This window comes from Pleurodeles waltl, chromosome 4_1 (assembly GCF_031143425.1).
Source record: "Pleurodeles waltl isolate 20211129_DDA chromosome 4_1, aPleWal1.hap1.20221129, whole genome shotgun sequence".
Lineage (NCBI taxonomy): Eukaryota > Metazoa > Chordata > Amphibia > Caudata > Salamandridae > Pleurodeles > Pleurodeles waltl.
In genome coordinates this window covers 50,460,794-50,483,263 of record NC_090442.1, presented here as the reverse complement: position 1 = coordinate 50,483,263, position 22,470 = coordinate 50,460,794, and the positions used below count along the sequence as shown (strand labels likewise).

At 46.3% G+C, this 22,470-nt stretch overlaps 1 pseudogene; it reads right to left on the bottom strand.

Moving 5' to 3' along the window:
* The window catches only part of LOC138286976 (zinc finger protein 208-like), a 475,759-nt pseudogene that overhangs the window by 167,759 nt on the left and 285,530 nt on the right, over positions 1-22,470 (bottom strand).

Below are 22,470 nucleotides of genomic sequence, written 5' to 3'. Positions count from 1 at the left end.
CCAACTGGATCCACGCCAGTCATACAAAGAAAGTGTTGTGTCCCACAGATGAGGAAGTTGAAGCGCTGAAACTGCCAGTACCTGATAACAGAGTGCCGAGCGCTGAGACAGAGCAAAACAGAACTAGAAGCGAACAGGCAGAAATAGAGGAGAGAGAAATATTCTCTGAGGACGAAACAACCGATTCACTTGGGGAAGACCAAGGAGAAGCCTCAGACAGCGACGAAGCAGCTGAAGGTAACAAAGAGCCTGAAGCAGCTGAAAGTGATAAAGAGCCTGAAGAAAGTAACGGTGACAAAGGGCTCGAAAGAGGTGAAGAAGCAGGAGAGCCTGATCAGAGGAGGGCTTTCCCAGAAGCAGACGGTACAGAAAAAGAAAAGGAAAACCTGATTGACTCCCCAGAAGGAGGGGACAAGGCAGAACAGAACGAAACTGTTCAAACTTCTTCAGAAGAGATCATAGGTCCATCAAGTGGACACAGTGCAAAGAGAAGACCAAGTATATCACCAGTAAAAGTAAGGACTAGAGAAACGTTGAACGACGGTGAAGGGCCAAGAGTGAAAGAGAAAAGAAAGGAAGTGTCTGTCGTGATACCAACATCAAGTGAAGAAAAAGACTTGGCCAAAGAGGAAAGTACCAGTGAGGCAGAATCAAAGAGAGATGCAAAATTGAAAAGGAAAAGGATACCAAACAGGAGATATTCCGGTCCAGAATGGGCATATGTAGTCAATGACGATTGGACCGACGAATTTGTATCTCTTAGCCTCGAGAACGAAGAAGAAGAGATACCAATAGAAAAGAAAAGTTTTATGGACACTATTGACTGAAAAAAAAAAAGAAAAAGACTGATAAATGACATTGCTTGCTATAATCTAACGTGATACAACCAGCTGAGACATTGCTAAACCGGATGAGACATTTGCTAACTTGATAAGACTTTGATAACCTGATTGACTCTTAAACCCGATTTGAGACAACGTTGCTAACTGATAAAAGACTGAGTTATTGCCGAATTGAGACAAATGCTGCTAACCGATAAGTGACTGGGCTCCTGAAGAAAACTGTGTGAACATTGCGCTCGTTCAGCTTTGTAACTAATTGCTAAATCGTTTCTTTATAAGTGCTTCTAGCTCTCTGATTCTATACAGATCATGACTAAGTACGCTACACAAAACAGTAGAGTGAAATATTGTAAATATGCGTGTATAGGCTTGATAACTGCATGTGTACTAATAATAATGGCAATAGTGCTTGCAACGCGTGGTAAGGGTGAGAATGAGAAAATTGATGCTTCTACTTCTGCTCCTGTTACTGTCACTGAACTAACCGCATTGAAAAGACTAGAATTAGATGAGAGACACTTGCATGATAAGAAGGAACTTTCGTATAATGTTTTCTACTAACAGAATATGTTGAGACTATGGATGCGAAAGATTGTTATGTGTGTACACAGATACCGACATCGGTAAAGGAAGGGGTGACTTATCACCACATGCCTCTTACATATGGGATTACATGTAGTTTAGTAACTTCTAGATTTTATGGTCAAACTAACATACAGTATTTTTACTCAAATTATGATGTTACCTTTGCATATGTTCCTATAATAACGCAACTAAGCCAGATTGCTAAAGATTGGGATGCTAAAATAATGAGGGAATTTTTCGAGCCAATGCAACCTTTTGAAACAGCTCACGCTCATAGGGAAAACCTTACCTGCTCGCTCTCTGCAGTAGAAATAAGCCTTTTTAGATCGCACAGATGATAGAAGGGCACAAATGAATGCGAAATTAGAAAAAGAGCTAAGTAAGAGGACTTCAGTAGATAATTATGCTTTTGCCGCAATAAAAACACAAGGGAGAATAGCTTTAGATGCTTGGCATGTAGGGAAATTTTGTATATATCGTGGTGAATCTTATTATGATAACATTTTCGTGGGAGCGAGTGAATGTAAACATACGTTTATCTTTAAGGCCAAATGGACATTCATGCTGAACGGACTTGACCCTGTCATACCTGGTGTATATTACATTTGCGGGCATAATGCCTATTATCGTCTTCCAAAGGGATGGTGGGGGAGATGTTATTTGGGTATAGTGTTCCCAAAGGTTTATCAACTGGATGACCTATCGGTGATTCCAAAGACGCCTGGAACTCATCGTATCCAGAAAAGAGAGACCGCAGCTGCTGTGGTAGGAGATATATTTGGAGCCATGATTCCTTCATTGGGAGTTGTGTTGAATTCCATCAAAATAAGAAAGTTGTCTACTATAGTGGATAACATGTTGACAAAGTTTTCAGGTGCTATAATCCTGATGGATGCTGAACTTGCAGCGGAAAGAGCTATGACTCTTCAAAACAGGCTTGCCCTAGACATTCTTTTAGCAAAGGATGGCGGCGTTTGCAAAATGCTTGGTGCGCGTCACTGTTGCACGTATATACCAGACAACAGTGTGAAAATTAAAACAATCCTTGCAAATCTAACAAAAGAGAGTGCAGACTTGAAGGAATTGAAAGAACCAGGAGTTTGGGAGAAGGTTGGAAAGGGAATTGCTTCAGTGGGAAATTGGCTTGGTGGCATTTGGAATGGAATATTACTAAAAATAATACAGGGAATACTAATAGTACTAATTTGCATTTTTGGGATTTGGGGAATAAAGAGGGGAATATTAATGATCATGGCAAGAATTAAAAGAAGGAAGGAAGAGAAAATTATGAAAAGAATGGCAGAAGAATACAAGGCAAGAACAAGGGGAACTAAAAGGCAAAGAGAACTGACAGAATTTTAATGGAATAAAATTTGTGGGAATGGTTTTGTGTGATGACAAATAGTCATCAGAGGAGGGATTGATGACGCAGAAATGAAGGTTTTACATTTATTAGCGCATAAACGTAGTACCGCAATAATCAAGTGTAACTTTAACCGAACTAATAAAGATTGTACGGGGACAAATGTGCCCTCAGAGTAGTTCGCCAATATTTATAAGCGTGCTTTATATAACGTGATGTATTAGAATTGTACTAATCTGACATAACCGTAAACGTGTGCCATGATTTGCTTGTTTGAAATGTTTTAACTTAGCATAACTTTAGTGGAGGCTTCGGCCTAGTTGCCTTGTCTCACTGTTTAGATGCTCGTGTTTTTCTAATGTGCTAATAAAACGTGTATTCTTGCTTGAAGCTGTACTTTTCCAGTGAGATCGGTTCACATGCTTATCTTTAAGGTTTCGTGCCAGCCTGGCATCTTCTTCTTTGCTCCAAGGTCAATCTGCAGGTGCAGACAATGGAAGCTCTGAAAGTGAGTTAATTGGTAAAATATGTTGCAACTTACGTTCCCGACTCCAAGGATAATGTATGCCTAGGTAGAAGCTTGAGAATTGTTGTTTTTGATTGGACAATTTGAAGCCAACCTATGAACCCTCCAATGGAAGACCCTACTGGATTTGAACTGTTGTTTATTTAAAACCTGGTGCACAAGAAGAAAGCAGCCATTACCCGCCATTTGCAGGACATTGCAGCCATTACCCATTGCACCCATCGAGGACATTATTGCCCATTGCAGCCATTATGGCCCATCTTGCCGACTTCGTCATTTTGCCATCTTCTACGATGACAATTGATGTTCGACGCCATTTTGAATGAGACTTTGATGCTTTCTCTAATCGAGAGAAAGAGACTTTAAGTAATTCTCGCCCTAGAGACTTTAACTTCGATTTGCCCCTTTGCATGAAGTAGTAGTTTTGTCCTTTTATCTTGCCGCTGTGAGGCAATTGCCCCGTCCACCCTGCCCCTTTGCCCCGTCCCATGCTGATCGAAACCGGTACCTGTGAGACGAAGACTTCCTTGAATGCTGATTGAATTTGGTAAATATGAAAGGAAAATGTACAATTGCATTGTGTTTCTTTTTAGGTAACCAACTGCTGATTTTTGATAAGAGCCCTAGTTAGGAGTTTTTCCAAATCAATGTTTCTAAATTGTTTTTGCATGAAATCCCACATGCAGATGCTAATTTGAGGTTAGATGAGGATTCATTTGTTGCACGATGCAATTTGAGACCTTGTTATGCTGACTAATGTATGCAATTAGCTCATTACAGATTATAGTTTTAGTGGTTTGCATTGCTATCATCGAATGCATTGTTATTCAAATGCTGCATAGATTGCATCTTTTTCGCCGTTATGGACAGCTATTAATGTTCATTTACATATATCATTTGGTGTTGAGACACATTTATATCGTGCTAGCTTTGTTAATATAGGGAAATAAATTCATTAACTTTGAATAAACTGGTGTGGTTATTCATGGCCGGAAGGTCATGGTTCGCCAAAATGTTTTCTGGATTAATTGTGAAGTGTTATGTTGATCAGGGCATTGCTTATGTTCGTTATTGATTATTGATTAAACTGACTAATCTCGGGTGAAGAGAGCCCCACTTGGTCAAAAGATTCATCGACCCAAGAGCGTCCAAATACAGGTAATTTATTAGGTCGGAACGCTCTATCAAGGGGCATCAGGTCAAAAACACACAGGCACTTCAGGGGGACGGGGAATGGTGGGGGTACCTCAGCCGGAAGATGGTACAACGCCACTGGCCCGGAGGGGGCTCTATGCCCACTGCTTGCTCATGAGGAGTGCAAAGCCACAGTCTCTCAAGTGGGTGGTTTGCCCACTGCTTGGTCCTGGGGAGTGCAAAGCTACAGTATCTCTAGTGGGTGGTCTGTGCACTGCTTGGTCCTGGGGAATGCAAGGCCACAGTCTCTCTAGTGGTGGTTTGCCCACTGCTTGGTCCTGGGGAGTGCAAGGCCACAGTCTCTCTAGTGGGTGGTTTGCCCACTGCTTGGTCCTGGGGAGTGCAAAGCCACAGTCTCTCTAGTGGATGTTTTCTTCCACTGGTTCTGGAGGGGGCCGTGTGCCCAGTGTGCTTCGTCCTGGCAAGGAGGGGCTGAGTGGATGGCTTCTTCCACTTGTTCTTGAGGGGGCCTCGTGCCAGTGTGCTTCATCCTGGCAAGGAGGGGCTGAGTGGCTGCCTTTTTCCGCTGGTTCTTGAGGGGGCCTCGTGCCAGTGTGCTTCATCCTGGCGAGGAAGAGCTGAGTGGATGCCTCCTTCCACTGGTTCTGGAGGGGGCCTTGTCCCCAGTCTGCTTCATCCTGGATGGGGCAAGGTCACAGTCTCTTACCTGTGTGTCACACTGACAGGTATTGCAGGGGCCAGGACGCAGTGCAGCCCATGTAGTCACAACTGCACACTGCTCGCCGGCGGTAATGGCTGCTCAGTGGATGCCAATCGCGCTGCAGGTGGCGATGCTGGCAGTGGTGGTAGTAGCCTCCATGCCTTCACCTGCAGCCTCGAACGGCTTCCCACTGGGGCTGCTGCTGCTGGCAGTGGTGCTGCAGGCGGCGGTGCATGTGGCGGTGCTGGCCGCGGTGCAGTTGGCGGCGCTAGCCGTGGTGCAGTTGGCGGTGCTGGCCGCGGTGCAGGTGGCGGTGCTGGCAGTGGTGGTGGTAGCCTCCAGGCCTTCACCTGCAGCCTTGGACGGCTGCCCACTGGGGCTGCTGCTGCTGGCACTGGTGCTGCTGGTGGCGGTGCATGTGGCGGTGCTGGTCGCGGAGCAGGTGGCGGTGCTGGCAGTGGTGGTGGTAGCCTCCAGGCCTTCACCTGCAGCCTCGGATGGCTGCCCAATGGGGCTGCTGCTGCTGGCAGTGGTGCTGCTGGCGGAGGTGCATGTGGCAGTGCTGGCTGCAGTGCAGGTGGCGGTGCTGGTCTCGATGCAGGTGGCGGTGCTGGCTGCAGTGCAGATGGCGGTGCTGGCGGCAGTGTGGTGGTAGCCTCCAGGCCTTCACCTGCAGCCTCGGACGGCTGAAGTGCCATGGCTGGTGTTGTTTGCCCCTTCCTGCCCTTGGCAGATGGTGGTGCCTCCTTGCTTCTGCCAGCTGGTGTCTTTTTCTTGCTAGCTGGTGGTGCATCCTTCCCCTTGTTGGCTGGTGTCCTCTTCTTGCCCTTGCTAGGTGGCGGACCCTTCTTGGCCTTGGCAGGTGGTGCTGGCACACTGGCTGGGCTGACGGGTGCCTCCTTGGAGCCTCTCACACCTGCAGTTGCTGCAGAAACCACAGTGGCCGTGGACTCGGTGGCTGAGGTGCTGGGCTGGGTTCTGGCTACCCTGGCCCATGGTGAAGGATGGGGGGGGAGAAGGGGTAGGGATTAGGTCAATGTTGGCGAGGAAAAACTTCTTAGGGACACTGGGGCGGGAAGAGGGTGAAGGTTTGGGTGTGGAGGAAGAGGAAGTGGTTGTAGGAGGTGTCAGTCTGTTGTGTTTGGGTGCAGGTGCATGGGCTGGATGCTGTTGTGAGGTGGATGGCTGTTGGGTGTCTGAGTGCTTGCGTTTGTGTACTTTGGGAGGAGGGGGCACCGACACAGTGGGAGAGGTTCAGGGTACGTGTGCATTGATATGGGGGTGGTGACTGCCAGTGAGGGGCATGTAGTGATAGGCGTGATGGTGATGGAGGTAGTGGATGATGATGTAGTGCATGCAGGTGTGAGTGGAGACGCTACTCGGAGGGAGGTGGACGACGAGGAGGAGGGGGACGCAGTGGACGCAGTGGATGTTGGTGTGTCTGCATGTGGATGGTGCTTGTGTGAGTGCCTGTGAGATGAAGTGTGGTGCTTGTGTTTGCCTGAGCCACTTCTGTGTGTTGATTTGGGTGATTGCTGGTCTGAAGGTGTGCTTGGGATAGGGTGTGGTTGAGGGGATTAGGACTGGGTAGAGGAAGTTGGAGGGGGAGGCTGGAGACAGGGACAACGGCTGCCATCAGTGAGTTGGCCAGAGCCTGGAATGCTCTCTGTTGGGCCACCACACCAGAGTAAATGCCCTCCAGGTATGCATTTTTTGTTGCAAATGACCTGCTACACCCAGGATGGCATTCAGTATGGTTGACTGCCCAACAGAGAGGGATCTCAGGAGGTCAATAGCATCCTCAATGAGGGCAGCAGGGCTGACTGGGTCAAGGCCTGAGGTGCCTGGGGTGAAGGAGATTCCCACCCTTTTGGGTGAGCGGGCACGGGAAGCACGCTGAGGGGCTGCTGGGAGGGGGGTGGTGGTACAGAGGGTGGTGGCTGTACCTGTAGTTGGGGTGGGCACAAAGGTGTCTGCCACCGCCAGGGAGCTTCCATCGGAGGAGGTATCACTGTCGGTACTGTCCCCTGCTGTCTCCGTCCTGGTGCTCCCCTCGCCCTCCGTCCCACTGGTGCCCTCACTGTCGGTGGATTCGGCCTCCACCGCCGACCACAACATCGCACAACGCCAGCGGAATTACCTCATTTCCACTTGTCCCTCCACACAGGTCAGGCAGCTGCCATTTCAGGGGGGCACAGGCCATGGCACCTAACTGCGACACAGCAGACATTGGCACATCAACTGACTTATGAGTTCACATACTGTTTCCGTAAAGCAAAAATTCATATTAATGTTGAAATATGTGTGAATATCACCTTCTGCTCACCGTTTTTCACCCTAGAGTTCAACCACTGAGGATGAATAGGAGATGGAGACATCCCCCGTGTACAGACCCCTGGTGGACCTGGCGACAATGGAGGACAGGCACATTATCCTCACCTACAGACTTGATAGGGCCACAATCCAAGAACTGTGTGCCCAATTGGAGCCAGACCTGATCTCAGCTATCCGCCACCCCACAGGTATCCCCCCTCTAGTGCAGGTCCTTTCAGTGCTCCATTTCCTGGCAAGTGGTTCCTTCCAAGTGACAGAGGCCATGGCATCAGGGATGTCACAGCATATGTTCTCAAAAGTGCTGGTCAGAGTGTTGTCTGCCCTGCTGAAACACATGTGTAGCTACATCGTATTCCCCCAGGTGAATGATTTGGCCACAGTGAAGGCTGACTTCTATGCAGTGGGACATATCCCCAACATCATTGGTGCCATTGATGGTACACGTATTGCATTTGTCCCCACCCGGAGAAATGAACAAGTGTTCAGAAATAGAAAAAGCTTTCACTCTCTGAATGTGCAGATGGTGTGTTTGGCAGACCAGTACATCTACCATGTCAATGCCAAGTATCCTGGCTCTGTGCATGATGCCTTTATCTTGAGGAATAGCAGCATCCCATATGTGATGTCTCAACACCAGAGGCACCGGGTGTGGCTAATAGGTGAGTCCATGGTCCCCACCTAGTTGATGTATGTATATGGGTGTGGGTTTGGCCCCAAGGGTAAGTGTGTGGCTAACAGGTATCCCTCGATATTTTCAGGTGACTCTGGTTACCCCAACCTCTCATGGCTACTGACCCCAGTGAGGAAAGCCAGGACAAGGGCAGAGGAACGTTACAATGAGGCACATGGGCGAACAAGGAGGATCATTGAGCAAACCGTAGGCCTCCTGAAGGCCAGATTCCGGTGCCTCCATCTGACAGGTGGATCCCTGTACTACTCACCCAAGAAGGTGTGCCAGATCATTGTTGCATGTTGCATTTTGGACAACCTGGCCTTGAGACGCCAGGTGCCTTTTCTGCAGGAGGATGAGCCTGGGGATGGTCGTGTGGCAGTGGTGGAGCCTGTGAACAGTGACAAAGAGGAGGCAGAGGAAGAAGATGTGGACAACCGAACTACACTAATTCAACAGTACTTCCAGTGACACACATGTAAGACACTGTAACTTCACCTTCCATTGCAGTTTTGTGTTGGACATTGAACATGGCAGCCTGATTTCCCTATTTCTATAGCCACTTACTGTACTCTTTGGCATCTCTATTTTCAGATCTCTGTGCCCCACTCTGGCTCCTGGTGTGTTTGCTGCTGCCCACTACAGGTCATACCTATCTAAATATTACAGTTCATTTGAATTGTAATGTTTACAGTTTGTGAAACGAATACCTTTGTCAAACAATTGACAGACTCCATATTTGATTTTGTTCCAAGGGTGTTTATTTAGGTGCTAATAAGTTGAGGGGGTATTGCAATGGGCTGGGTTGCTGATGGAGGAAAGTCCAGGACAGAGTCCAGTCTATTTGTATTACAGGGGGCATAGGAAGTGGAGCAATGGTAGTTCAAGGTGGACAGGGTGACATAGTGGGAAACAAGGGTGTCAATCAGGTGAGTCCTATTTCCTGGCGGGGTCTTGGCAATGTTCTCTGACTCCTGCCTGCATCGCAGGGACCTTTTGCATGGTGGTTCTCCTTCTGCATGGGGTCGGGTGCTGGTGGCCTTTTGTTCCAGTGGCGGGGCCTCCTGCCCACTAGCGTCAACGGAGATGGAGGGCTGTTCTTCGGTGTGGCTAGTGTCAGGTGCCCGTTGGTGTGCCACTGTCTCCCTCATGGTGTTGGCCATGTCTGCCAGCACCCCTGCAATGGTGACCAGGGTGGTGTGGATGTCCCTCAGGTCCTCCCTGATCCCCAGGTACTGTCCCTCCTGCAGCCGCTGGGTCTCCTGCAACTGTGCCAGTATCTGGCCCATCGTCTCCTGGGAATGGTGGTAAGCTCCCAAGATGTTAGTGAGTGCCTTGTGGTCGGTTCCCTGGGCCTGTCCTCCCCCTGTCGTACAGCAGTCCTCCCAGCTTCCCTGTTGTCCTGTGCCTCTGTCCCCTGAACTGTGTGCCCACTGCCACTGACCCCAGGTCCCTGATCGTCCTGTGTTTGTGGGGTTGCCTGGGTTCCCTGTTCCCTGCTGATTGACGTGTCCTGGGGACAGAAGGATGGGCCCGCTGGATGGGTGCTGTGGTGGTGTTTCCTGAGGGGGAGGCTCTGTGGTGTGTTGGGACTGTGCCTGGGTAACTGACTGTCCAGAGGTACCTGATGGGCCAGGTTGGTCATCGTGATCCAGGCGTGCAGAGCTGCTCTCATCACTGTGGGCCTCTTCTGTGGGGGGACTGGATGTGACTGGCACCTCCTCTCCGGTGACGTTGAGTGGGGGTCCTGTGGGGATGTAAATGCAGTGTTATTGTTTCTGCGTGTGCCATCTTGTGCATGGATATGTTTCCCTCTATGGTTGTTATTAGCAAGGCAGCTTTGGCTTGTTTGAGTTGTGATTGGTTTGGCTAAGTGATTGTCACTAGTGTGCATGCTGTGGTGATGGGTGTTCATGCAGGTCTGTGAGTGGTGTCCATGCATTGTTGTTGCATGCAGGGCTGGGTATTAGGATGGGTGGGTTGTGATGGTGGGGTATATGTGAGGTGGTGGGGTGATGGGGGTGTGGATAGGGGTTGTTGTTTGTGATGGCATGCAGGTAGGGTGGGGGATAAAGTATTAAAGAGTTGACTTACCAGAGTCCAGTCCTCCTTCTACTCCTGCCAGGCCTTCAGGATGCATGATCGCCAAGACCTGCTCCTCCCATGTTGTTAGTTGTGGGGGAGGAGGTGGGGGTCCACCGCCAGTCCTCTGTACAGCTATCTGGTGTCTTGCAAACACGGAAAGCACCTTCCCCCGTAGGTCGTTCCACCTCTTCCTGATGTCATACCTTGTTCTTGGGTGCTGTCCCACGGCGTTGACCCTGTCTACAACTCTCCGCCATAGCTCCATCTTTCTTGCAATGGATGTCTTCTGCACCTGTGATCCAAATAGTTGTCACTCTACCGGATGATTTCCTCCACCATGACCCTTAGCTCCTCCTCTGAAAACCTGGGGTGTCTTTGTGGTGCCATGGGTGTAGTGTGAGTGGTATGTGTGAGGGTGTGTGGGGTGATGTGTTGGGGTGTGTGCTGTGAGGTTCGTGGATGGTGTATGGATAATGGTGTTTTGTGGCTCAGATTCAGTGGGTGCTCCTGGCTTGTCTCTCTCTCACTTGCCAAAATCTTTGGGTCGTAAAGGGTTGTGGGTAGTGTGTGTGTCTTTTATATTGGTGTGGGTGTGTGGTGTGTGTATGTGTCAGGTGTGTGTAGTTTGAATTGTCCAATGTGGTGTTGTTTTGTTAGTGTGTGTGTATTTTGAGCACGGCGGTGTGTACCGCCAATGGTTTACCGCAGTTGAATGACCGCTGCAGTGATTCGTGGGTCATGATGCTGTGGGCGTATTTCTGTTGGCGTAACGGTGTGGGTTTTGGTACCACCAGTTTATCACTGACCTTTGGACTGGCGGACTTGTGTGTGTGTCTTTATAGTGGTGGATTTCTGTGTGTGGGTCATAATACGGCTAGCGGTATACCGCCGCGGTCGCGGTATGTTGGCGGCAGTCAGCATGGCGGTAAGCGGCACTTACTGCCAATGTTGTAATGAGAGGCTATGTGCGTGGTATCATAAAAAACAAGTGGAGGTCTCTGGTCTGAAGAACGGGATGGGGCATTTCACTACCCGAAAATGTTGGACTCCGTCACATAAACTCCTATATCATAGTATACACCTCATCAACACACCGTTGATGAGTGCCTCAGCTCAGTCCTTTGCAGTAGCCTTGGGTGCCTCAGCAGCTACATTAATTCGGACATGCACACATCAGAGCCCTCAAACCTCACTCATCACAAGTGACACTTACACACTCACTCAAACCTGACTAGGGGGAAGAACTAGAACTTTACACATGACTTTGCTGAGACATCTGCTGTGTGCTAAATGGCACCTGACTAAGTATTCTGTCCCAAATATTGGTGGCAAAACATTTGTCATATTTTACCTTGAGTACTGCACAGATGATATATTATCATATATTCAGTAAAATGTTAATTTCAATGTCTATTTTAGTGACACTTGAGTGTTACTTGTATCAATTCACACCTGTTCTAGTTATGTCTATAAATTCAGTAATATCTCTTCCTCTAACATTGCCATATTCAAATGTTAACTAATATCATTCGCTGTGAGCTCATCAGTGTGCTACTTAGTTCTCAAAAACTTGAGAGGTTTGGCATACAACTGAGCTCAGGGCAGTAGCAAAGAAATACGGAATGGTCTTCTCTGACTCAGAGATGAAAAAGAAATGGTGTACAGGAGACGCTGCACCTCCATGCTCCTACCAAAGAATAATACATATTTTCCTCAATGAGATCTTGAGAATCAATTGATGCCATCACCATCAGAATAAAGGTCCCCCTTGAAGGATTGTGAACTTGAAAAGCACAGCTCTGAAGAGCTCATAGTGTGATGTGAACCCTCCAGTTCAGGGAGGCACCAAAGACTGTTGCACATCATACATCATTGGGGAGAGCACTTACTCCTGCTGGGGACTCAGTCTTCCCAATGCACAGCTCTTCAGGGGCAATGAAATGCATGTTGCAAAAGAGACAATTTATGAAAGGTCTGCAGGTTCTCAGTACATTCCAAAACACCTGAAAGAGAAAAGAAACTAGACTGTTCATGAAATGCACACCATGATGAGAGAAATAACAGCTAAGAAGGGGCCCACCACCAGATCCCATGTAGGGTCCGGACCACATGATTTCCATTAACAACAGCTTTGCTACTAAAGATGACTACACCAAAGAACTGGTACTTGAGGTAATCATTAACATAGTGGTTTTCTCGATTGATACATGATAGAAATGGACTCTCTAGTTGTCAGAGGTATGCACCCTGTCCAAGTAGGGACCACAATCATAGTCAGGGTCAGGGTCAGGCACAACACTAACTAAATTAACCTGTGCTCACCCTCCTCTGGTAGCTTGGCAAAGAGCAGGCATGCTTAACTTAGAAGGCAATGTGTAAAGTATTTGTGCAATAATTCATACAGTAACACAGTCAAAACACAACAAAGGTGCACCACACAAGTTTAGAAAAATAGATAATCTTTATCTGAATAAAATAAGTTCGAAACAATTAAGATCCAATAAGGACAAGTTGAGATATCACTTTTTAAAGGTTTCAAAGAGTCTCAGTTCTTAGGGAACAGTGGTTGTATACTTGTAACACACAGTACTTGAGATACGTAAAAAATAATGACACACGGGGATCGCAGAGGAGGAGATGCATTAAAAGATAGGGTGTTGTGTCGCATGTTCTGGTGCAGCACAGACGATGCTTCATTTATCTCCACACTGAAAGGCGATGCATCATTTCTTTCCATGCTATACAGTGCTGTGTCGAATTGCAGATGCGCAGCCCTGTTTACTGTAGGAGGCTGGCCCTCTATGTAGTGTGCAAAACTAGGCACACTGTGCTGGGAGTCCAGGCAACCACAACACGTTGATTTACAGAGGTAAAAACGACACCATCTCAAGCTCTAATTTTTATGGTATCTTGGTTGAGCAGTTCGGCTAATCATGGAGAAGTGCAAAGCAGTTGTTGTACTCACAGTATCAATAAAGCATGGCAAACACTCCAATGAATAACACAATTTATTAAAATACTTCACATTTCTATGAACATTTTAAGACCAAGATCATCAAGTTTGGGTCAGTACATTTTGAGATATAATTTTTTTAAGTTTCATTAAAATAATCTTTGTCTGTGTAATTATGCACCATAGGAAGTAATGGTGGATCACCTTAAAAAATACATATAAAATTATGCAGTGCAGTTACCAAGTTCTCATTTTGCAGGTAACTTGAGGTCATCGATGGCCACTATTGGTCTGCTGCAGAAGGTCGGGCGGCTCCTGGCTCTGAATCCCAGACAGTAGGATCTCCCAACCCACGGATGCAGATGTGCGTCTGGTGGTGGCAGGCTGGTTAGGATCGGCCAGCAACCATGCCAGGGTAGTTAGCTTTTGCAGGTGGCAACTCTAAGGTGACCCCTGGGTACATTTGGTATTAAATGTAATACTGGGATCAGTTTGGATTTATCAATGAGATGCCCCCTGCAAAACCTAACAACCCTGGCATGGTTGCTGACTGGTCCCAACCAGCCCACCACCACCAGACACAATTCGGGACTCCTGGCGTGACAGCCTTTAGTCTCAGAAGCCAGAAGACAAAGGCTTTCCTGGGCAGAGGTGTCACACCTCCTTCCCCAGGCAGACAGCCTGCTACAGTGGTCAGCTTCAAAGGCTTTGCAATTTTTTAAATCTGACCTTGCCTCTGCTGCTAGCAGCAGAAGGCAGCCCAACAGTGCTACCCCCACTTCAGGTGAGGAAACTTAGCAAGAATAAGAGGAGTGGCCACCCTCAGCCTGCACCACCCCTCAGGTGTGGCAGGCGAGGTGACCACTCCATTTCATTTTCCTCAATCTTGGATGGTGGGAAAAATAGCCAAACCAGGTCAGGGATGTGCCCCATTCCTACAGGAACTGGTCATGCAATGGGTTCAGCCATCCTAAGGTAGGTGGCCCATTGGCCACTACGAGGTATTCCTCCTAACGCCCCTTAAATACAGTATCTAGAGAGCATCCCCTGACCAAGATCTCAGATTCAATGGACACAAGAAGATCAGGACAAAGAAGACCCAAGGCACAAGAACTGAATCCTGCTGCTCAAGAAAAAGGCACCAAACCTTGTCTGCTGCTCCAAGGACTCGACAATTATTGCTGCGGTGTTGCCTGGAAATCTGAAAGACTCTACAAAACCCCAGAGCACCTCCAGCCTTCTGAAAATTGCCAAGAACCTCCCCCAGAGTGAAAGTATCACTCTCCTGCAACCTGTAGGCAAGGAACCCATGATGTCCAGTTGGACACCCAGAAGGAGTCTATTCTGGACTCCTAAAAGCCCAGGAGCAAGCACCATTAGAGGGACTTCATAACACCCGAGATCCACCTCCTGAGTGGCCCAGCTGACCTGCAATCCGCCCTCAAACCTGCCTGCCAATGACCATGAGGACTCCAAGATGCACAACTCCTGGCTGACCTATGTACCCGGCCTCCCTAACCCCAGCACGACTAACCAGCTATAGTCCCAAAGCCCTTGCAACCTCCTCCCTCCAAGGATACCCTTCGGACGTACCTTTAAGTCCCTCTGTGCAGTGTGGTTCCAAGTGGCCCCATTCTCCTTTGTGCACCAGCTCCAGGCTCTTCAGCCACTGCTCCCGCTTGAACTGGGAACCATCCGAATTTCTCCGAATTTCTCCAGCTGGACCATTGGACCTCTCCACAACCTCAATCTAAAAACAGGTGACACTTGTGAGAGCATTGCCTGATCTTATTAGCATTTTTCTATTTTCTTCCATTGATTCCTATGGTGTGCAATTACGCACAAAAACAGTACATGTTCTGAACTTTAACAATTCATAACTAAAAAAGTACTTACTGTGTAACAAAGATCTTGATCTTAAAAAATTCATAAACATTTGCATTATTTTTGAAAATTGGTCTTGAGTTGTTCTTCAGTGTGTGTGTCTTCATTATTTGATACTGTGAGTACAACAAATGCTTAGCATGACTCCTGGATAAGCCTAACTGCTCACTCACACTACCACAAAAATAGAGCATTAGGTGATCTATTGTTACCTCTGGATACCAAGCTGGGGTTGCTTGGACTCTCTGCACGTGCACGTCATTTTCATACACCATGTAGAGAGCCAGCCTCCTACAAGGCTCACTTGATCTTTGGTACGCTGGGGATAGCAGACACCCTCCAGAGTTCCCCAGAGGCTACAAGATCCTGCACACAGAATCCTCCAGGTGATAAGGTTTCAGGAGTCTTCTTGAAGTGTATTTTTGCTGTTAGGGGCTCCTCAAAAGGGGTAGTGCTTTGCCCCCTTTACATTTTTCAGGTTTACTGAGAGCTGGTTCTTTGTTTCACTCTCTACTAAGGAAAGCAGCTGGTGTGCATGTCCCTGGCTTTGCATCGCCACTGCCCCAATAATCATTGTCCTTCAAGATGAGCCCTCCTCCTGAGGTTCTCTACTCAGCCAGTTGAGGATTTGAGCGGTTGGGGGGGGGGGGTGCATCTGGTGGTGGGTAAGGCAAAGGATCTTGTGAAAGTGGTGGGTGTAAGTGGTTTGTATCCCGAGCAGCACCAGTGTAGCTTGTGGTCAGAACACATTGCTAAAAAACTTAAAGTTCTTTGGAAACTAAAACTGAAGGTATCGGTTTGGCACAAGTAAGCTTCGATCTGGAACAACAATTTCCCCTGGGACCTGCAAGAAACCAAAGTCCAGTCCTCTCAGAAATAAGTCTCTTCACATGAATACCCTGAAGGGCCTCAACTCAAGTCCTGCTTTCTTTCAAAAAATTGAGGAGGAAGGCAGCAGTCCTTGAATATCAGTGACTGATGACCAATTGTTGGAGGCCAAAGTAACTATGGGCTGTGCAAGTGTTCCCAATAAACCCCCTGTGCCGGGTACATCTTTGATTATGTTCCCAGAGAGCCCTCGAGGGGTAGTGGAAGATTCTGGAGGTGGAGGGGCACTAGGCTTATTGGATGAAGATTTCTAATTGCCAGATATCAATATTGAATCTAAAACTACAAACATATCAAAATTGGTAGTCTGCTCTCAAATTCTGCTGCTCGCTAATCTGAAACAAATTGGATAGGACTTTTCAGTTGCACTCCTTACTTGGATCCGCTACGAAGCTTAGGATATTTATGACAACAGCGACCGAGCCACAGCACTCAACTGAAACGGTCAGTTTGACTGAATTGTAGCTAGCCATTGAGCTCTGTAACATTTTAATAACAACACTTTATGGTATTAAGTGAATTCGCTCCTAGCTTCAATGAGATAGGCTGGCTTTTATGCTACACTGTATCCCACAAACATGTTTGATATATCAATAGACATGATGGAACGTGTTACACAGTGAGTTATTCACAACATGGTCCAAGCTCCAAACTTTGTTCATTTTCACCTAGGGAGGTCAACGGAGTAATCTTTGCAAGCAGTGGTTATAAGCTTCCACTAAGCTGCCATGAAATGTGCTCGCTCACTATACAAGGCAATGTACTGCTTTTGTGAGAAGGTGAGATGTGTCTGCTGTGTTGCAATGCCTAGGCTTAAAGAAAGGAAGGAAGTAAACTGGATACAATGAGCACTACTACACCACTGGTTGTTTTTCTAAAATATGAAGAGTATGGGCGGGACGGTGTTTGGAATATTTGCAATATCATGACGTCATTTTAGAGCACCCATTTTGAAGAGATCAGGTTTATGAATTTAGAAAATAATTTCAAAATTAAAAATCATCTCTACAGAAGTCATGGAGTGTAATTTTGCATGGAGATGTTTGGCAGTGTTATATAATATTCACTTTGAGGTAGCATGGCAGCGGATATACTCAGCCCTGCGTGTTCACGTGTGAGATGTTTGTGAAACATCTTTGGGTGCAGGAAGGCATCACTGCAGTCCTTATGCCGTTCTCTCTGCAGCACCTGCATCTTATAATGATGGCAGCAAACAGATGGGATCCCAGGTAGAAGGTGGACACTATGACGCCATTGTCTGCAGCATGTGTATTGGGACACAATGGTTTTACACTATTCCTTATGCAACCTAAGAGATCAACACACTTATTTTACATATCACCTTACACAACAGCGCAGCACTGTGGTGGACGGTCTCCCAACAGGGAAGGGGAGGTTTTTACACCCTCTCCTCTGGCAGACCACAGACCACCTGCCAAACTATAAATGAGGGAGGCAGTTTTCAAATGTCACTCAAAATAGAAAATTCAATAAAGAACGACAGGCTGGATTCAGAGTATGGCACAACGGTGTGGAGACCATATCAGGTAAAACCATGGTCTACCCACCCGCCCTGTTTAGAGTTGGGCAGAATGTCAGCTTTCCATTGGAGATCCCAATGGGTGTGTTGATGGAAAACATCTTCCGACAGAGAAAGGGCTCTCAGAGGAAAGCCATCAGTCATTAGTAGATAAAGAAAGCAGCACTATATAAGAACCTTAAAAAAATTCTAGTAAATTTTTTATTTGACAAATGCATGTTGAAATCCCTCGTATCGGAGACTGCTTTCAAGTACTCAACATTCTGAGGCATTTTTATGGATTATTAACAAGAGGAGTGCCGAGCACTTTGTTGGAGCAATACTTAGACAGCGGTGCAGCACTGGAACCTTATTAGCCTGGATCCGGCTACTGCATGGCCACCATATGCACTAGCACAACAGTCTCAGAACAGTGTCCAACATTATCCCCTCGCCTCTCATAATCAGCCTGGCCATGGAACCACTGATGAGTGTCCTGAGAAGCAAGGCTCCAAATTTGGGAAAAAGACTTGCACACAACACCTACTTCATTATATGCAGACAATGTCCTTCTCTACCTGAAGGACTCCCCTAACTCGAAATAATGGAGACATTGAAAGTCTTTGATAGTATCTGAGGATAAATAGTGATAAATCACGTCTCTTTCCAATTCACCCAGAGACCGACAGTGCTGACCTAGAACAACTCAGATCTCTGTTAGGCTGGGAGCCAGTGACGTACAGGTACCTGGGATTTCAGATTTATCAGTCCGAGGCCCAACTTTTAGCTGGCAATGTTGATAGGGTGGTGACGCTACAAGGCTGTCCTTCACGTTTTGGTGGAAACTCTCCCCGGCCCCAATAGGTCGGGCAGCAATCATGAAGATGTTGATCCTGTCTTACTTACTTTACCTTTTCACAGCTATCCTGTTAATACTAAGAGGTCAATTTTGACAGAATTTCGGAATCTCTAAGCTTGGCTGCTTTGAAGGACCGGCATAAAACGCCTCACACTCTTGAAAGCGGTGTGCCCTCTAGAAGAGGGTGGCCTACGGGTAAATAACTATGAGGAATATTATGTAGCTGCTTAACTGGTGTGGGCCATTTGCTGAATGGAAACTAAATCAGATTACAAAGGGGCAGAACTATAAGCCACACTTGAAAGACTCTCGTTAAAGAAGGCCCTTTTCAGGAACGATAGTCGTGCAACCTAAAACTCTTAGAGCAGCAAGACACTGCTTGACCAGATACTTACAGAGACTGGGTGACACCGCATTGTGTGCCCTGGAACTATCATTATGGCACCTGTCTAATTTTAAACTCATGCCTAAAACATATGACAAAACCTCTTGTGCAGACATGGGCATAGATAACTTTTGAGATCTATATGTAACTCAACACACATTGAAACCCCTTAGAGAGCAGTATGGGTTCCCAATAGGACACTTCCTGTTACATGTGTTGGTAAAAGTGACAAGTTGTCATCAGAAAGACATTCCGACCCCACACCACCTAACACACTGTGAGCGTCTTATGGTCCTATTAACATGGGGGCGTGCAGGCTCCCAGTCACAATACTTTACAGAAAACTGACCCCCACTGTGTATACTAAAATCTCAGTGACTACAAAGCAACAGGAGGAAATGGTAGGCAGAGTTCATTGATGAGGAGTGGGAGGAAATCCTAGGATATACTAAGGCAGTGAGCAGGAACCCTTGATTTCAAAATATGCAATTAAACTACTTGCATGAGACGTACCTCTCTCCCAACAGAGCAGCACAAATGTAACCAATGTACCAAGGTGCATTCAATGCCTGCCTAAGGTGTTGGGGTCACTAGCTGACTTTTAGGTTTCACCTGCACAGCACTTGTGCTGTGCTTGTGAAGACTCTTGTATTTAATATAAATCTTAAAAGGGACTTACATCCCGCCTACTTGTTTTCCTTGCTTTTCATTAGTTCCTGTGCTTGGCCCTACTTTGTCTCCGTTTCTACTGGCTATAGCACTATTTCTTGCATTTACCAATGCCTGTTCCTCGTGTGTTGCTCTTATCAGTGGCCCGATGCCCAAGTGCTGTGTTCATCCGCTTTAGTTTTAACTTCTTTTCTTATTTGATTTGCTACATTATTCATAGCTCGAACCCAAAGAAGGTATTGGAGCGCTTCAAAGGCATGGAGAGATTAAGTGATTTGCACAGGAAACACTGGATGTTGTGCCTCCCACCAAGACTTGAACTCTGATCACAACGGCACTCAGCAGTCCACCCGAGGCAATGCACATCCATTAGTTCCCCCAGCGCTGAAGCAGGCACCCACTCTAGAACGCCCTTTGTTGCAGAGGCTGGCACTTGTTCCTTTGGCCAATGCCTTTAATGCAAGGAAACAGTATCACCCACTTTTGCCATACCAACTACAACATACGGTTAAAAATACTACACGCTTTCCTGGTTCTTATAATTGGTGATCTCTCCCCTTTTGGAAGACTTTGACAGCATCACACCGCACCAATGAGTTGGGAAATATGCCATGTGTTATCCTTGAAGTTGTACACATACTGCTTCATAGACAAAACCAGCTACATCATTGACAACATTTCAGTGGACATCATCTCTGATCCTAAGATGTGTGATATTTGCTGTTTTCAAACATGAACATAAATGGGCCGACATATGTAACATATGCTTTTCTCCATAGATGTGACAGGAAATGGGCTATCCAAATATGTCATGTGACAGTTTAAATTTACCCAAGCCCACAAAATAAACAATCTTAAGAGGAGCCACTTCTAGACTAATCACAGTGTCATGCCTCACACATAAATTAGTGTTAGGTGGCCTTTGTGTTGGCACAGGATACAGTACAAACTTAAATGTGTACCCTTTAAGTGTCATCCCTATATAACATCCAGGTTTTGTTAATTTTCTATTGGTAAGTGTGTTATTATAAACAAGGCATTGAAATCCAGGAAATGACGGATGACAGGGCAGACCTAGCGTGAGGCCTACAAAGGTTGTCTTTATAGTAAATGTGTCCACTGTGGGATGCCGTACCTTTGCGTGCCATTATGAAAGAGATGCTTGAAGTCTACAATACTTATCTCAAGGGTACTGTAAGACAGCTGATCTCAAAGGTACTGTAATGCAGCTGAGCGGAAGGATACTTAATCTAAAGGTTATCCAAAGGCAGTCTTAATGCATTGGCGATAAAACTCACATTAATAAACATGTTTCTAAAGATATACTATAAAACTGAAAAACAGCATGTATGGTGGCAGTTACTTCTCAAATCTATGGCAATATGGTTTTCTTCGACATTTGTCACTAAATCACATTTCCTTAAGTACAACAGTCAAAACGGGGAGCACCCTGTCTTCCATTCCAGCATTTGTGACCCTAAGGCATCATGGTAAATGCAGTCATTAGCACGAATTTGAATAGAGTTTTGAAAGTTTTTCACCATAAGTTGGTGCGGCGAGTGCCGTATCTTCGGACACGTGTTTCTGGCTATTTGGCCGTCATCAGCGAAGAGCAACGTGTAGCTGGCGGGGTTGCTTGAAATGCTGCCTTGAAAGTATTCACAGGTTTAAGTACCACTCAAAAAGGCGCACAGGTGCTTCACCCAAGCTCGTCAGCTCAGAGGCACACGGGAGCCTTAATTGCAACAGTCAAAACGGGGAGCACCCTGTCTTCTATTCCAGCATTTGTGACCCCAAGGCATCATGGGGTAAATGCAGTCATTAGCACGAATTTGAATAGAGTTTTGAAAGTTTTTCACCATAAGTTGGTACTTAAGTACTAGATACGATCTGCCACATAAGGCTCACTTTAAATATTAAAACCAGAGAACAGCACTACCAACCAATTCTTTATGATGTTTCAGTCCTAACATTATAAATGAATAATGTTGTTGATATTGTAACCGCAACCATGATACTGTTCTCTCTGAGGGGTGAGGTCATTTTAAGGTGCTCATGTGGTGTGTGCATGTAACATTGGTATGACACCAGTAACCTATCAAAAAACGAATCCTTCTCACAAAGATCGAGGTGAAAACGTTTATTGTTTTCACTTTAATAGGTGTTCAAGGTGTTTAGTAAATGGAGTGGAAGTTGATGGTGAAACACACAATAAAAGTGCACCACAGCCCTGGGCTGTAGTGTGCTTGTGGGGGAGAGGGCACTCCACACCGCAGAGGCTGCAAGGGCCTAGCCTGCCCTTCTGCCGGTGGCATGTTTAGAAGACCACCTGCTGTGGCTGGATGCTTTTGGTTTGTCCCATGTCTTTTATTTAATGCCCTTGTGTCTATACACATTTTAGGTTTTGCCTGCACAGCGCCTGCGCTGTGCTTGTTTGTTTTTTCCTCCATCCTTTACCTAACCTCCCCAAAATCGGGCATTTCAAGCATTCTTGTTTGGGGGAATGTTTTTTTTTTCTTTGTCCTCCGCCCTTTACATAATTTCCCCAGTTCACAGTACCTCCAGTAACAACACAAATATTGCCTTTCTCAACAAACAAGTCATAACACTTTCACTGAGTTTCTGTACAGTACAGCTTATTATTAATCACATAGGTGAAACCTAATGCATTTACCAATGCTTGCTACTATATGATAAATGATTTAACAGTTCTGGTTGTTGATACTAGACCTTATTATTTGCCTTTTGGACAAAACCACCAGATACCTCTGTAGATTTAAAATCCTGGCCTTTTTTGCTTGCAAAATGGAACATTGCTATGCAATGTGATGCAAGTAAAGCATTGAGTATTGTGAGCGCATCTGACCATATTTGTCTTTTATAGTTTATTGATAGGGGGACGCATTAGAGGTTTGATGGACCTTTTGACTCAGTTCAGAGAGATTTACCATTGACATACACCTTATTCATTACTGCATTTTCAAATAACTCACCAAAATCATATAACATTTAATAAAGATTTGAGTCAGTAAACTTCACACACAATGGCCCAT